A 12,000-nucleotide genomic window follows, 5' to 3' on the forward strand; every position below is an offset into this window, starting at 1 on the left:
TCTTGCCGTACACTTCACCCCAGCTGCCATTTGCCATTCCTTTTGTAGTTCACTTGATGGCATCCTGCGGTTGCTGAGTGACATTCAAATAAGATCCCGGTCAGTGGAGAGACATTTTTGCCCTCTGCTGGTCTGTAGCTTTGTTGTCCCCAATGTCTGCTGCTTGACCTTGTTGTAATGGACTGCCGTCTTAGAAATTTTAAGGATGGAGGTGGATCACCCCGTGCCAGGGCCGTGGGGTACTTGGAGCCGGGCCCGGTGGATTTCAATGGGAGATGTCAGCGTAGCTGTGACCCTGTCCGTGGCCCTGGGCGTCCATTGTAAAAGGGGGTTAAGGGTGATGGAATAAAGTTTATGAGTGAATCATTCGTGACGCTACATGTGGTGTTCGGCAATGAAGATGTTAAGCCGACGCTGCAGACAGATCCTCTGGGACAGATGGTGTGGTGCAGCAATGATGGTGTAGCCCTCCACAGGTAGGGCTGTAGTCCCAGGGCAGAGTAGATGAGGAAGATAGGTGTCAAGGGAGACGGTGTAGTGTCCAGCACAGAGATGTAGCAGTGCTGAGTCGGTTGGCACAGTAATAAGCAGAGGACACCAGGGCATGTAGTTCCAAAGCTTTACTCACAGTCTGTTGAGCATACAGGTGCCCGCCTCGGTACCGTGTCCTCCAGGTCAGGGGCTCAGCCATCTTCCAGGCAAGATGAAGTACTCCCTTCCAACACTCCGCCAACATATGTGCCTTTTCTGAACGTCTCCCTTTTGCGCCTATAGTGAAGTACTCTCAGTACTGAGTTACACTGGCATTCCTCCTGTTAGATGTTCCCATGAACTCTACTTGTACGGCAGACAGCTTTAGCCTGCTTCGGGGACTCCTTGCTACTAAGTCCCGGCTCACTATCGTTGCTCTTGTGCCCACAAGTCTTGTGTGGGAATAAAGTGGTGACAACTTCTATTCCTCCGGTGTCTGCTGCAGGACCATTAGTATCCATACAACCTCGGAGACTAGACCCCAGCCTTGCGCTGTGAACTTGGGAAGAGTTCTGCTCTAACCCTAATCCTTAGTCCTCCTCTCCTTAAGTTCCGTATTAATCCTTCCTTCTTATGGACAGAGTCAGGCTTTCCTTCAATGTCTCTTTCCTGTGCCAGCGGACCCAGGTCACTGAGGTCGGCTGCAGCACTTCCTTCATCCATCCCACTCAGGGGATCTTCACTCCTCCACTGACTCTGTCAGACTGACTAAATCCTAAACTCTTCCTGCTCTTTTGGTGCCAACTAAACTCCACCTGCCTCCCAGCACGCTTCGTGTTCCAAGCAGGGAGCCACCAAAGGGTGCTTTGCTACACTACTGTGTTGTGTGGGATGTGTCTCCACCTTACCTGAATGGTGGGGTACCTCAGGAGGAGGTGCAGTACCTCTGTGGCGACTGAACCCTCAGGGGTGCCACATAGGCAACATGACGCTCACTGTATCCCTCTGCTAGTAAAGCCAGAATTGAGCCCTTCTTTTCCTCACTCAAGACTTTTCTTTTCAACTCCTTTGGCAAGGTTAAAAGTTATTTTTTCATTCCTATTACTTTTGGGATATTACTAGCACTTGTTTTGTCATCCAGCTTGTCCTATTGCAAGAGGATTGTGAAGACCACAGCAGGGTTTTTATACTTTCCTTTGTTAAATTAGATTTGGGTCACGTGATCACCTAATCAGAAGCACATTAAGTAGAATGAGGTGTACTCTGGTTGGAATTCAACTGACACTGGAATGGAATCAATAATGAAAGTTTCCAGCTTCCAAATATACAAAAATTATTCAAGGCATAAGAACAAGGATAAACGGACATGCCCCATCATAGCGGAAAGACACAGCAACGCATATCGAACAATATGTTCTTTTTCAAGCTGCCATCATCCGCTATGATGGGGCATGTCCGTTTATCCTTGTTCTTATGCCTTGAATAAATTTTTGTATATGTGGAAGCTGGAAACTTTTTCATTATTGATTTACTCCACGTGTAGCTTCACGAAATATCCGAGCTTCCACACACCACTACTAGCCAAGAAAGCAGGTGAGCTGGTTACCTTTGTTTTTTGCACATATTGACTGGAATGGAATGGCTGTCAGACATGGAGAGAAGCTGATTTTTATAAAACTGTGCAGTGGTCTCTTAATTTTTACCAGAGCTGTATGTCTAGAGCTAGAAAACAGATGTGTTGAATTGTCATAAGCAATCCAGTAGCTGAAAGGTATTCTCAAAATCAATATCACAGCTAAATATCCACAATTGGTTAGGTTCAAGGCTCAGCTATCTCCAAATAAACAAATCAGGCAGATAATATACCAAAATACCATGAGCTGCTGAGAGCTCAAAATATGCTCATAGAACCAAACCCCCAATGCAGTGCTAGAGGTGCAGAGGCAGGGACCGGCTCCTGTCAGCCCAACGCGTTTCGTCACATCTGTGACTTCATCAGGGGCAGAAAGTGTGGATATGTCATGTACAAATGTCTTTATACAGTGGGGAAAAATAGTATTTAGTCAGTCAGCAATAGTGCAAGTTCCACCACTTAAAAAGATGAGAGGCGTCTGTAATTTACATCATAGGTAGACCTCAACTATGGGAGACAAACTGAGAAAAAAAAATCCAGAAAATCACATTGTCTGTTTTTTTTTTCATTTTATTTGCATATTATGGTGGAAAATAAGTATTTGGTCAGAAACAAAATTTCATCTCAATACTTTGTGATATATCCTTTGTTGGCAATGACAGAGGTCAAACGTTTTCTGTAAGTCTTCACAAGGTTGCCACACACTGTTGTTGGTATGTTGGCCCATTCCTCCATGCAGATCTCCTCTAGAGCAGTGATGTTTTTGGCTTTTCGCTTGGCAACACGGACTTTCAACTCCCTCCAAAGGTTTTCTATAGGGTTGAGATCTGGAGACTGGCTAGGCCACTCCAGGACCTCGAAATGCTTCTTACGAAGCCACTCCTTCGTTGCCCTGGCGGTGTGCTTTGGATCATTGTCATGTTGAAAGACCCAGCCACGTTTCATCTTCAATGCCCTTGCTGATGGAAGGAGGTTTGCACTCAATATCTCACGATACATGGCCCCATTCATTCTTTCATGTACCCGGATCAGTCGTCCTGGCCCCTTTGCAGAGAAACAGCCCCAAAGCATGATGTTTCCACCACCATGCTTTACAGTAGGTATGGTGTTTGATGGATGCAACTCAGTATTCTTTTTCCTCCAAACACGACAAGTTGTGTTTCTACCAAACAGTTCCAGTTTGGTTTCATCAGACCATAGGACATTCTCCCAAAACTCCTCTGGATCATCCAAATGCTCTCTAGCAAACTTCAGACGGGCCCGGACATGTACAGGCTTAAGCAGTGGGACACGTCTGGCACTGCAGGATCTGAGTCCATGGTGGCGTAGTGTGTTACTTATGGTAGGCCTTGTTACATTGGTCCCAGCTCTCTGCAGTTCATTCACTAGGTCCCCCCGCGTGGTTCTGGGATTTTTGCTCACCGTTCTTGTGATCATTCTGACCCCACGGGGTGGGATTTTGCATGGAGCACCAGATCGAGGGAGATTATCAGTGGTCTTGTATGTCTTCCATTTTCAATTATTGCTCCCACAGTTGATTTCTTCACTCCAAGCTGGTTGGCTATTGCAGATTCAGTCTTCCCAGCCAGGTGCAGGGCTACAATTTTGTTTCTGGTGTCCTTTGACAGCTCTTTGGTCTTCACCATAGTGGAGTTTGGAGTCAGACTGTTTGAGGGTGTGCACAGGTGTCTTTTTATACTGATAAGTTTAAACAGGTGCCATTACTACAGGTAATGAGTGGAGGAAAGAGGAGACTCTTAAAGAAGAAGTTACAGGTCTGTGAGAGCCAGAAATCTTGATTGCTTGTTTCTGACCAAATACTTATTTTCCACCATAATATGCAAATAAAATGAAAAAAAAACTGACAATGTGATTTTCTGGATTTTTTTTTCTCAGTTTGTCTCCCATAGTTGAGGTCTAACTATGATGTAAATTACAGACGCCTCTCATCTTTTTAAGTGGTGGAACTTGCACTTTTGCTGACTGACTAAATACTTTTTTTCCCCACTGTATATAACACAAGGCAGATTAGCTGACCTGAACAGCTGTGGGAACTTACCCCATTAGAGCTAGATGTAACATCAACATGTGCGCTGGTATACCGGAAAATGATCCTGCGTCCATGTCCTCTCAAGGGCGCAGGCGCAAAAGTTACCCTGGAAACAAAGAACACTGTCATATTGCACCTGTGTCCCACAATCAAGAGCTGTCTATGGGCTTCGAACTGTGACGATGAAGCAATTCTGTCCAGCGTCTGCTATGCGCAGGCGCGAAAGTCCACGCAATGCGCATGCGTCCACAAAATAGATACCGGCGCGAGGATCCTCATCAACAGAGGAGCTATTTCGATACTGTGCAGGCGCCCTCAAAGTAGATGACATATAGGGCTCGGGCCATAGTCAAACCACATTTTTAGCAGTACTGATTAAAGGGTGATCCTCATTACTGCGCACGCCCTAAAAATACTCATAGGACCCATTCAAAACAGCACAATGGCATTAGAGTGTACAAAAAGACTGCTCCAGGAAAGAAGATGTGCTAATTAACACAGTGGCGGTGTCAGTGATAGTTCCCACCACAGATCTGGCATCAATTATCCTGAAGAAAAAAAAAAGCTTTGACATTGCATGTTTAGAGCTGGGCGGTATATTCAAGGGCATCCAAGCCATAAAGGTGCTCTGCCCTAAAGTCAGTTTCTTGTTCATTAGCTCCGTATAAACAATATTCATAAATTGATGGAAAAATATAAATTCAAGTTGCAAGTGCCGATTTCAATGTAGTTATAATAAAAGGAAAACAGGGGGATCATATATATATTAAAGATGTCACAACATTGCCCCTTTATCAACAATTAGGTGCAGTCTATTAGTTGCCATCATGACAAAAAGATTGCCTACAAAGAAATACTGGGCACAAATCATTAATGAGAACTCATACACAACCCAGGCGCATAGAGGCGCTATATTCTAATGTTATAAATGACCATGGTCACGAAGCCGAAATGTTGCATGCGCATAAAGCAGCAGAAACATAAATATAAAGGCACACTCTAACAATGAGGTGCAATAATATAGGCACAGACCATAGGGGAACAAAGGAATGAAGTGTTCATATCACCCAATTAAGGCCAAGTTATGAACATAACACAAATCACGAAATAGATGAAAAAAACCCTGTTTAATAGAATGTTCATCCACTATGAAGGTGCATGCAAGGCTCCCTCATAGCAATAATAGAAGGCAAAGGGCCCGTTACACATAGCGATATCGCTAGCAATATCGCTGTAACATCATTGATTTTGTGACGCAGCAGCGATATTGCTAGCGATATCGCTACATGTGATACTTACCTCCGACCGGCTCCCCCGCTGATTATCGCTGATCGCACCAGAGCGTCCTGGGCCGTTTCTCGGCAGTGGCTTCCTGCTGTGACGACGAGCGACGCGTGAACGCGGGCGGGAGGATGTCAGGATCGCCTCGTCTGACAGGTAAGTAGCGACCCCCGACCGCTGCTATGTCGCTGGTGAGATCTGCCTGTGTGGCAGCTCACTAGCGACCACTTAGCGATGCACCAGCGATCCTGACCGAGTCATATCGTTGTCGGGATCGCTGGTGCATCGCTAAGTGTAACGGTCCCCTTAGTCGTATCAATTGAGTATTATAGCTCTCAAACAGTAACAGATTCAAGAGGTTCACAAAACACTGAAAACAAAAGTGTCACCATTTTATCAGCGGAAGATAAATTCTAACCATTTGTGATCACATGTCCACTGTATCTAAACTATAGGAGCCGCCAATGATAGTCAAGATAGACACCCAAAAATTTTTTTTGGGGGTTGTATTGGGTGCCAAACAGATTCCATAATTACATACATATAAAGAAGTTCGCAAAAATAATAATACAGTGAAATATCCCTCATGTCAAAGTCCTCTATAGTTGCTTATAACAGCCAGTGAATAAGAGTTCTTCATTCATGCCTTTCAGAGCAAGGCTCTGTAAGTCATATATCCATTTGGAGTCACATCTTAATAGTTGATTGGTGATGTTGCCTCCTCTAATACTGGTGTTAATGCCCTCCAAACCCATAATTTTAAGGCCTTTGATGCTGCTCCTGTTCATGTCCAAAAAATGTGTGGCCACTGAAGAAATAGTTTTATTTTTCTCTCTGTCCTTTTGAGCTGTAGAGATATTAGACAGGTGCTGTTGGGTTCTTCTCCTCAATTCCTGAATGGTCTGGCCAACGTACAGCTTCGCGCAGTTACGGATGATTGCATATACTAGGTTTCTTGACCTGCAATTAAAGAAAGACTTAGGCCTAATAGGGAATGGCAAGCTGGAAACAGAAATGCCATCTTGTGCGATCATAAATTGGCACACATTACATCCTCCACAAGGGTAGGTACCGTAGAGTCTGATGCCAGGCCCCAACCTCGTTTTGGGTCTTTGATAATGGCTGTGACAAAGTTGGCCCTTCAAATTTTGTGCTCTCCTAGCCATTATCTTAGGAGTCTGTGAAATATGTAATGAGAACCTGGGTTCACTCAACAATTTTTTGACAGGATCTTATAGATATATGTCCACTTATTATTAAATGTAGTAATCAGGGATAAGGGTCTCTGCTGAAGTCACGAACCTGTTTCCTGAAGGGGTTTGGCCGATCCATCATATCGAAATACCTTTGAAACCACTTTTCTTGGGTACTCTCTGTTGATGAAACGAGTGGTTAAATCACCTGCCAATCTCCAAAAATCATCTTTGGAGCTGTAATTTCTACGGAGTCTAAGGAACTGACCTTTAGGGATTCCATCTTTGAGGTGTTGTGGGTGAAAGCTGGTACAGTGCAAGAGACTGTTTGTTGCCGTGGCCTTCCAATACAGACAGGATGAGATATGGATCATGGATTGATAGCCTAATATCCAAAAATTCAATAGAAGTTTCCAAAAGGGTGAAAGTAAGTCATCCGGATGTTGAGGATGTTCTAGTTAAGATTTTCAATAAACCTTCTGCAATCATCCAGGGAACCTGTCCAGAGCAACAAGATGTCATCAATATAATGTTGCCATGATAACGCCCTGGTAGGGAACATCTCATGCACATACACCACGCTCTCCTCCCACCACCCCAAAAAGAAGTTTGCGTAAGAGTAACATACATAGTTATCAAGGCCAAAAAAAGACATTTGTCCATCCAGTTCAGCCTATATTCCGTCAGAATAAGTCCCCAGATCTACGTCCTTCTAAAGAAAATAATAACTGTAAGATACAATACTGTTACGCTCCAGGAAGACATCCAGGCCTCTCTTGAACCCCTCGACTCAGTTCGCCATCACCACCTCCACAGGCAAGGATTCCAGATTCTCACTGCCCTATCAGTAAAGAATTCTCTTCTCTGTTGGTGGAAAAACCTTTTCTCCTCCAGACGCAGAGAATGCCCCCTTGTGACCGTCACCTTCCTTGGTATAAACAGATCCTCGGAGAGATATTTGTATTGTCCCCTTATATACTTATACATGGTTATTAGATCACCCCTCAGTCATCTTTTTTCTAGACTAAACAATCCTAATTTTGCTAATCTCTCTGGGTATTGTAGTTCCCCCATCCCCTTTATTGCCCTGCTTTGTACTTTCTCTAGTTCCAATAAATCCTTCCTGATCACCGATGCCCAAAACTGTACACAGTACTCCATGTGCAGTCTAACCAGGGATTTGTACAGATGCAGTATAATGCTCTCATCATGTGTATCCAGACTTCTTTTAATGCACCCCATGATCCTGTTTGCCTTGGCAGCCGCTGCCTGGCACTGGCTGCTCCAGGTAAGTTTATCATTAACTAAGATCCCCAAGTCCTTCTCCATGTCAGATTTACCCAGTGGCTTCCCGTTTAGTGTGTAATGGGGATATTGATTCCTTCTTCCCATGTGTATAACCTTACATTTATCATTGCTAAACCGCATCTGCCACTTTTTGGCCCAATTTATCCAGATCCATCTCTATGAGAATACTATCTTCTCTTGCATTGATTGCTTTACGTAGTTTTGTATCATCTGCAAATATCAATATTTTAAAGTGTAAACCTTCTACCAGATCGTTAATAAATATGTTGAAGAGAATAGGTCCCCCACTGGTCACAGCGACCCAGTTAGAGAAAATACCATTTATAATGACCTTCTGCATTCTATCACTAAGCCAGTTAATTACCAATTTACACACATTTTCCCCCAGCATTCTCATTGTGTGTACCAACCTCTTGTGTGGCACGATATCAAACGCTTTGGAAAAATCAAGATATACCAAGTACTGATTAATGTAGCTGTGAATCCAGCAATACAGAGTAATCTAGCTGAGAATCTAGAAGTATTGAGTAGTCTAGCTGTGAATCCAGCAGTATGAGTAGTGTAGTTGTGAATCCAGCAGTATTGAGCAGTGTAGATTGGAATCCTGTAGTGCTGAGTAATGCAGCTGTGAGTCTAGCAGTACTGCGAAGTGTAGCTATGAATCCAGCAATACTGAGTACTGTAGTTGTGAATACAGCAGTACTGAGTAGTGTAGTTGTGAATACAGCAGTACTGAGTATTGTAGGTGTGAATACAGCAGTACTCCATATTGTAGCTGTGAATACAGCAGTACTCTGTATTGTAGCTGTGAATACAGCAGTACTGAGTAATGTAGTTGTGAATACAGCAGTACTGAGTATTGTAGCTGTAAATACAGCAGTACTTCATATTGTAGCTGTGAATACAGCAGTACTCTGTGGTGTAGCTGTGAATAATACAGCAGTACTCCGTATTGTAGCTGTGAATACAGCAGTACTGAGTAGTGTAGTTGTGAATACAGCAGTACTTCGTATAGTAGCTGTGAATACAGCAGTACTGAGTAGTGTAGTTGTGAATACAGCAGTACTCCGTATTGTAGCTGTGAATTCAGCTGTACTGAGTAGTGTATCTATAAATCCAGCAAAATAATCTGGTTTGTTTCACACATTTCTTTTCTCCTTGTTTTCATGTATTTTGCTGCTTTCTGTCTGAACCTGCAATGTGCACATTCCAAAAAGAGAACAAGGAAAATCCCTGCATGAACATGAACAGGGGTGTCCAAACTTTTGACCGCTGCTATATACAATCCACCAGCTCACTATATACAATATTAAGATATATGGCTGCCAGGATCCACAGTACGAACTGAAATTCAACTTGTGATTTCATCAACCAGTTCCCAAATTCTTACTTTATCTGTGGAGGGACATTGTTTTTTTTAGGATTTTAGGAATTTCGAGGATTTTTGTTTCTGCTTTTTCTTAGTACCTGTGAATATAACGCAGGTACAGTGCGGCAGTTCTGATGGGACTCGCATTATTATTCCAAAATGTGCACATTACAGCAAAAATCTTTTAAAACTTTTTAAATAACTTTTTTTTAATGCCTTAGTTTTCTTCCTCCACTAGAACAGACAGGCAGCACGTATATAAGAAAAGGTTGCGGTCAATTGTACTAAAGCCAGTCAGTGTGTGATACATGAAGTGTGAATAGCGCAATGGCTTTTGAAAATGAAAAAACACATGAGATGCTTAGTACAAAATTTCCTTCACCATACTGCCAGGAGAGACGTGCAGGACGCCCGTTGGTCACCCTGAAGCGAGGTGCCAAACGCTCCGGGCTTGTGAGTACTGCACACGCATCACCTCAGAGAGACTCAGTGTGGGACCGTAAGCTGTGCCCTGATTCCCCCATATACGTCCACCGGTCTACGTTAAACTCGGAGAGTGTCGAGAGCTATACCTTCTTGGCTGCATCAGTAGATGGACTGAAGGCCCAGTGGAAGGTACCGGAAACAAACAGCTGCCTCCAGAAGACGGATCCTCGTTATCCATAGGACTTCATCGGATCAGCATCGCGCCTGCCGTTGTGGGCGCCATCTTCGGTTCATCAACATCCACAACCCAAGAACTGACCTACACGATAAGTCAACCATAAGAACTTCTGCTGTTATAGTTCCTGCTATTTTCCCTCATCATTTACCCTGCGTTTAATCACCTGTTGCCTCATTTAAATTGCTTTATCTCCCTGCGTGGAGTATTCCCGTTAACTAAATCCTTTAACCCTTGCTCTGCCTCTGCTGCCTCACTGCATCCCACAACCTGCTCACACATGTATGTCTTTCTCTTCTATTATTGTCTATAACTAGTTAGACGTGTGTTTACCTTCAACCTAAAAAACGATGAAACTATCTGTCTGCCTTGTGTAGCGAGGCGCTGATTCATGCTGCCTGAGGTTTAGGCGACAGAAAGTAGCTCTCAGGTTCCCTGTAAGAAGACTGAATAAATCTAGGGGCTTACTGGCAATGCTCCATGGGGGAAAACTATGCAAATTAGCTTTTTCTGGAAGGAGAGAAGTAGTAGATATTTGGAAGACACAAGATATTTGTCCTAGTTGTCAATCCGGGAACAAGACATATCTTCATGGTGAAGACCGGTGAGGGCTGGAGGGGTTATGATTAGAATTTACAGTAAAAGACAGGAAAAAAAAATGTTTGGCTATAGAATAAATTACCGCCCTGCAGAGAAGACATTGTTGAAGGTGATTAGCATCTTCTTTACCATCTGCCACCTCCGCTAGATAAGAGGGAAATAAACACTTAAGAAGAACTGTTTAGTGGTATTGTCCCATGGCTTATTAATGGTGTCCCATGTTGTTTTCCCTCCTTGTTTCCATACGTGGTGCAGCTCTTGTTTATAACTTAGGACCCGCTCTGAACTTAGCGATCACCAGCAGTCTGTCTCTCTGATGTAAGATGGGATTTCCATGGCAAACATCTGCACGGAAGGCCTTAGTCCATTAAAGCAGCAACACTGTGCTCACCAGACCACCAGTGCAAAGTCCAAAGATGTGGTGGGACCAGTCCCTAGACCTAGAATACCACAGCAATGAACATGGATGGAAATGACCTATATTATGGCCAATATATATCATAAATTTGCAGAAATTTATGGACAAGTCTTCTATTATTACCAGAAAATCACATTGATCACAAATCTTTGGTAGACCACCAGCGTGAAATTTGTTTAGACCTACATTGCTGGTGCGCTTATGGGTCGCCCTCCCAGGGCTGTGGGGTACTCGGTACTGGGTCGGTCTCTCAGAGGGGATTGTCACAGCTGCGGTGACCCGGTCCGTGGCCCTGGGCGCCCATGTAAAAAGGGGTTGAGTTGGGAATAAAGTTTATAAGTGATTCGTGGCGGCACCTGTGGTGTTCAGCAAGGGAGGTGTTAAGCCGACTCTGCATGCAGATCCTCTGGGACTGATGGTGTGGCGCAGCAAAGATGTTATAGTTCCCCACAGGTGAAGCTGTAGTCCCAGGGCAGTGTAGATAAGCGTTGCAGGAATGGTGCAGTGAACGCACAGGAATGAGTGGAAGACACCAGGGCATGTAGTTCCAAAGCTTTACTCACAGTCTATTGTACAAACAGGTGCCTGCCTCCGTGCCGTGTCCTCCGGGTTAGGGACTCAGTCAACCTCCAGGCCAGATGGAATACTCCTTTCCAACACTCCGCCAACATGTGCGTTACATGTGAGTTACACTAGAGTTCCTCCTGTCCGATGTTCTTATGAACTCTACTTGTACGGCAGACAGCTGTAGCCTGCTTCGGGGACTCCTTGCTACTAATTCCCGGCTCACTATCCAGTTGCTGTTGTGCCCCCAAGTCTTGTGTGGGAATAAAGCGGTCACTACTTCTATTCCTCCGGTGTCTGCTGCAGGACCATTAGCATCCATACAACCTCGGGGACCGGACCCCGGCCTTGCGCTTAGAACTTCTAGGAAGGGTTCTCTTCTAACCCAAGTCCTCTGTTCTCTTTTACTCCTCACGTTCCGTACTAATCTTTCTTTCTATGGAAAATCAGGC

At 44.2% G+C, this 12,000-nt stretch overlaps 1 long non-coding RNA gene across 1 annotated transcript; it reads right to left on the bottom strand.

Annotated features, from left to right (window-relative positions):
* Positions 1-5,927: 5,927 nt before the first annotated feature.
* On the bottom strand, positions 5,928-7,280 carry LOC141097516 (uncharacterized). The gene is made up of 3 exons (XR_012233974.1): positions 6,897-7,280; positions 6,738-6,808; positions 5,928-6,395 (listed from the first exon to the last, which is right to left on the bottom strand). It is a non-coding gene; the product is annotated as an uncharacterized lncRNA (long non-coding RNA).
* Positions 7,281-12,000: the final 4,720 nt, after the last annotated feature.

This window comes from Dendrobates tinctorius, unplaced genomic scaffold (genome assembly GCF_039654945.1).
Source record: "Dendrobates tinctorius isolate UK_male_01 unplaced genomic scaffold, ASM3965494v1 ptg000084l, whole genome shotgun sequence".
NCBI classification, from domain to species: Eukaryota; Metazoa; Chordata; class Amphibia; order Anura; family Dendrobatidae; genus Dendrobates; species Dendrobates tinctorius.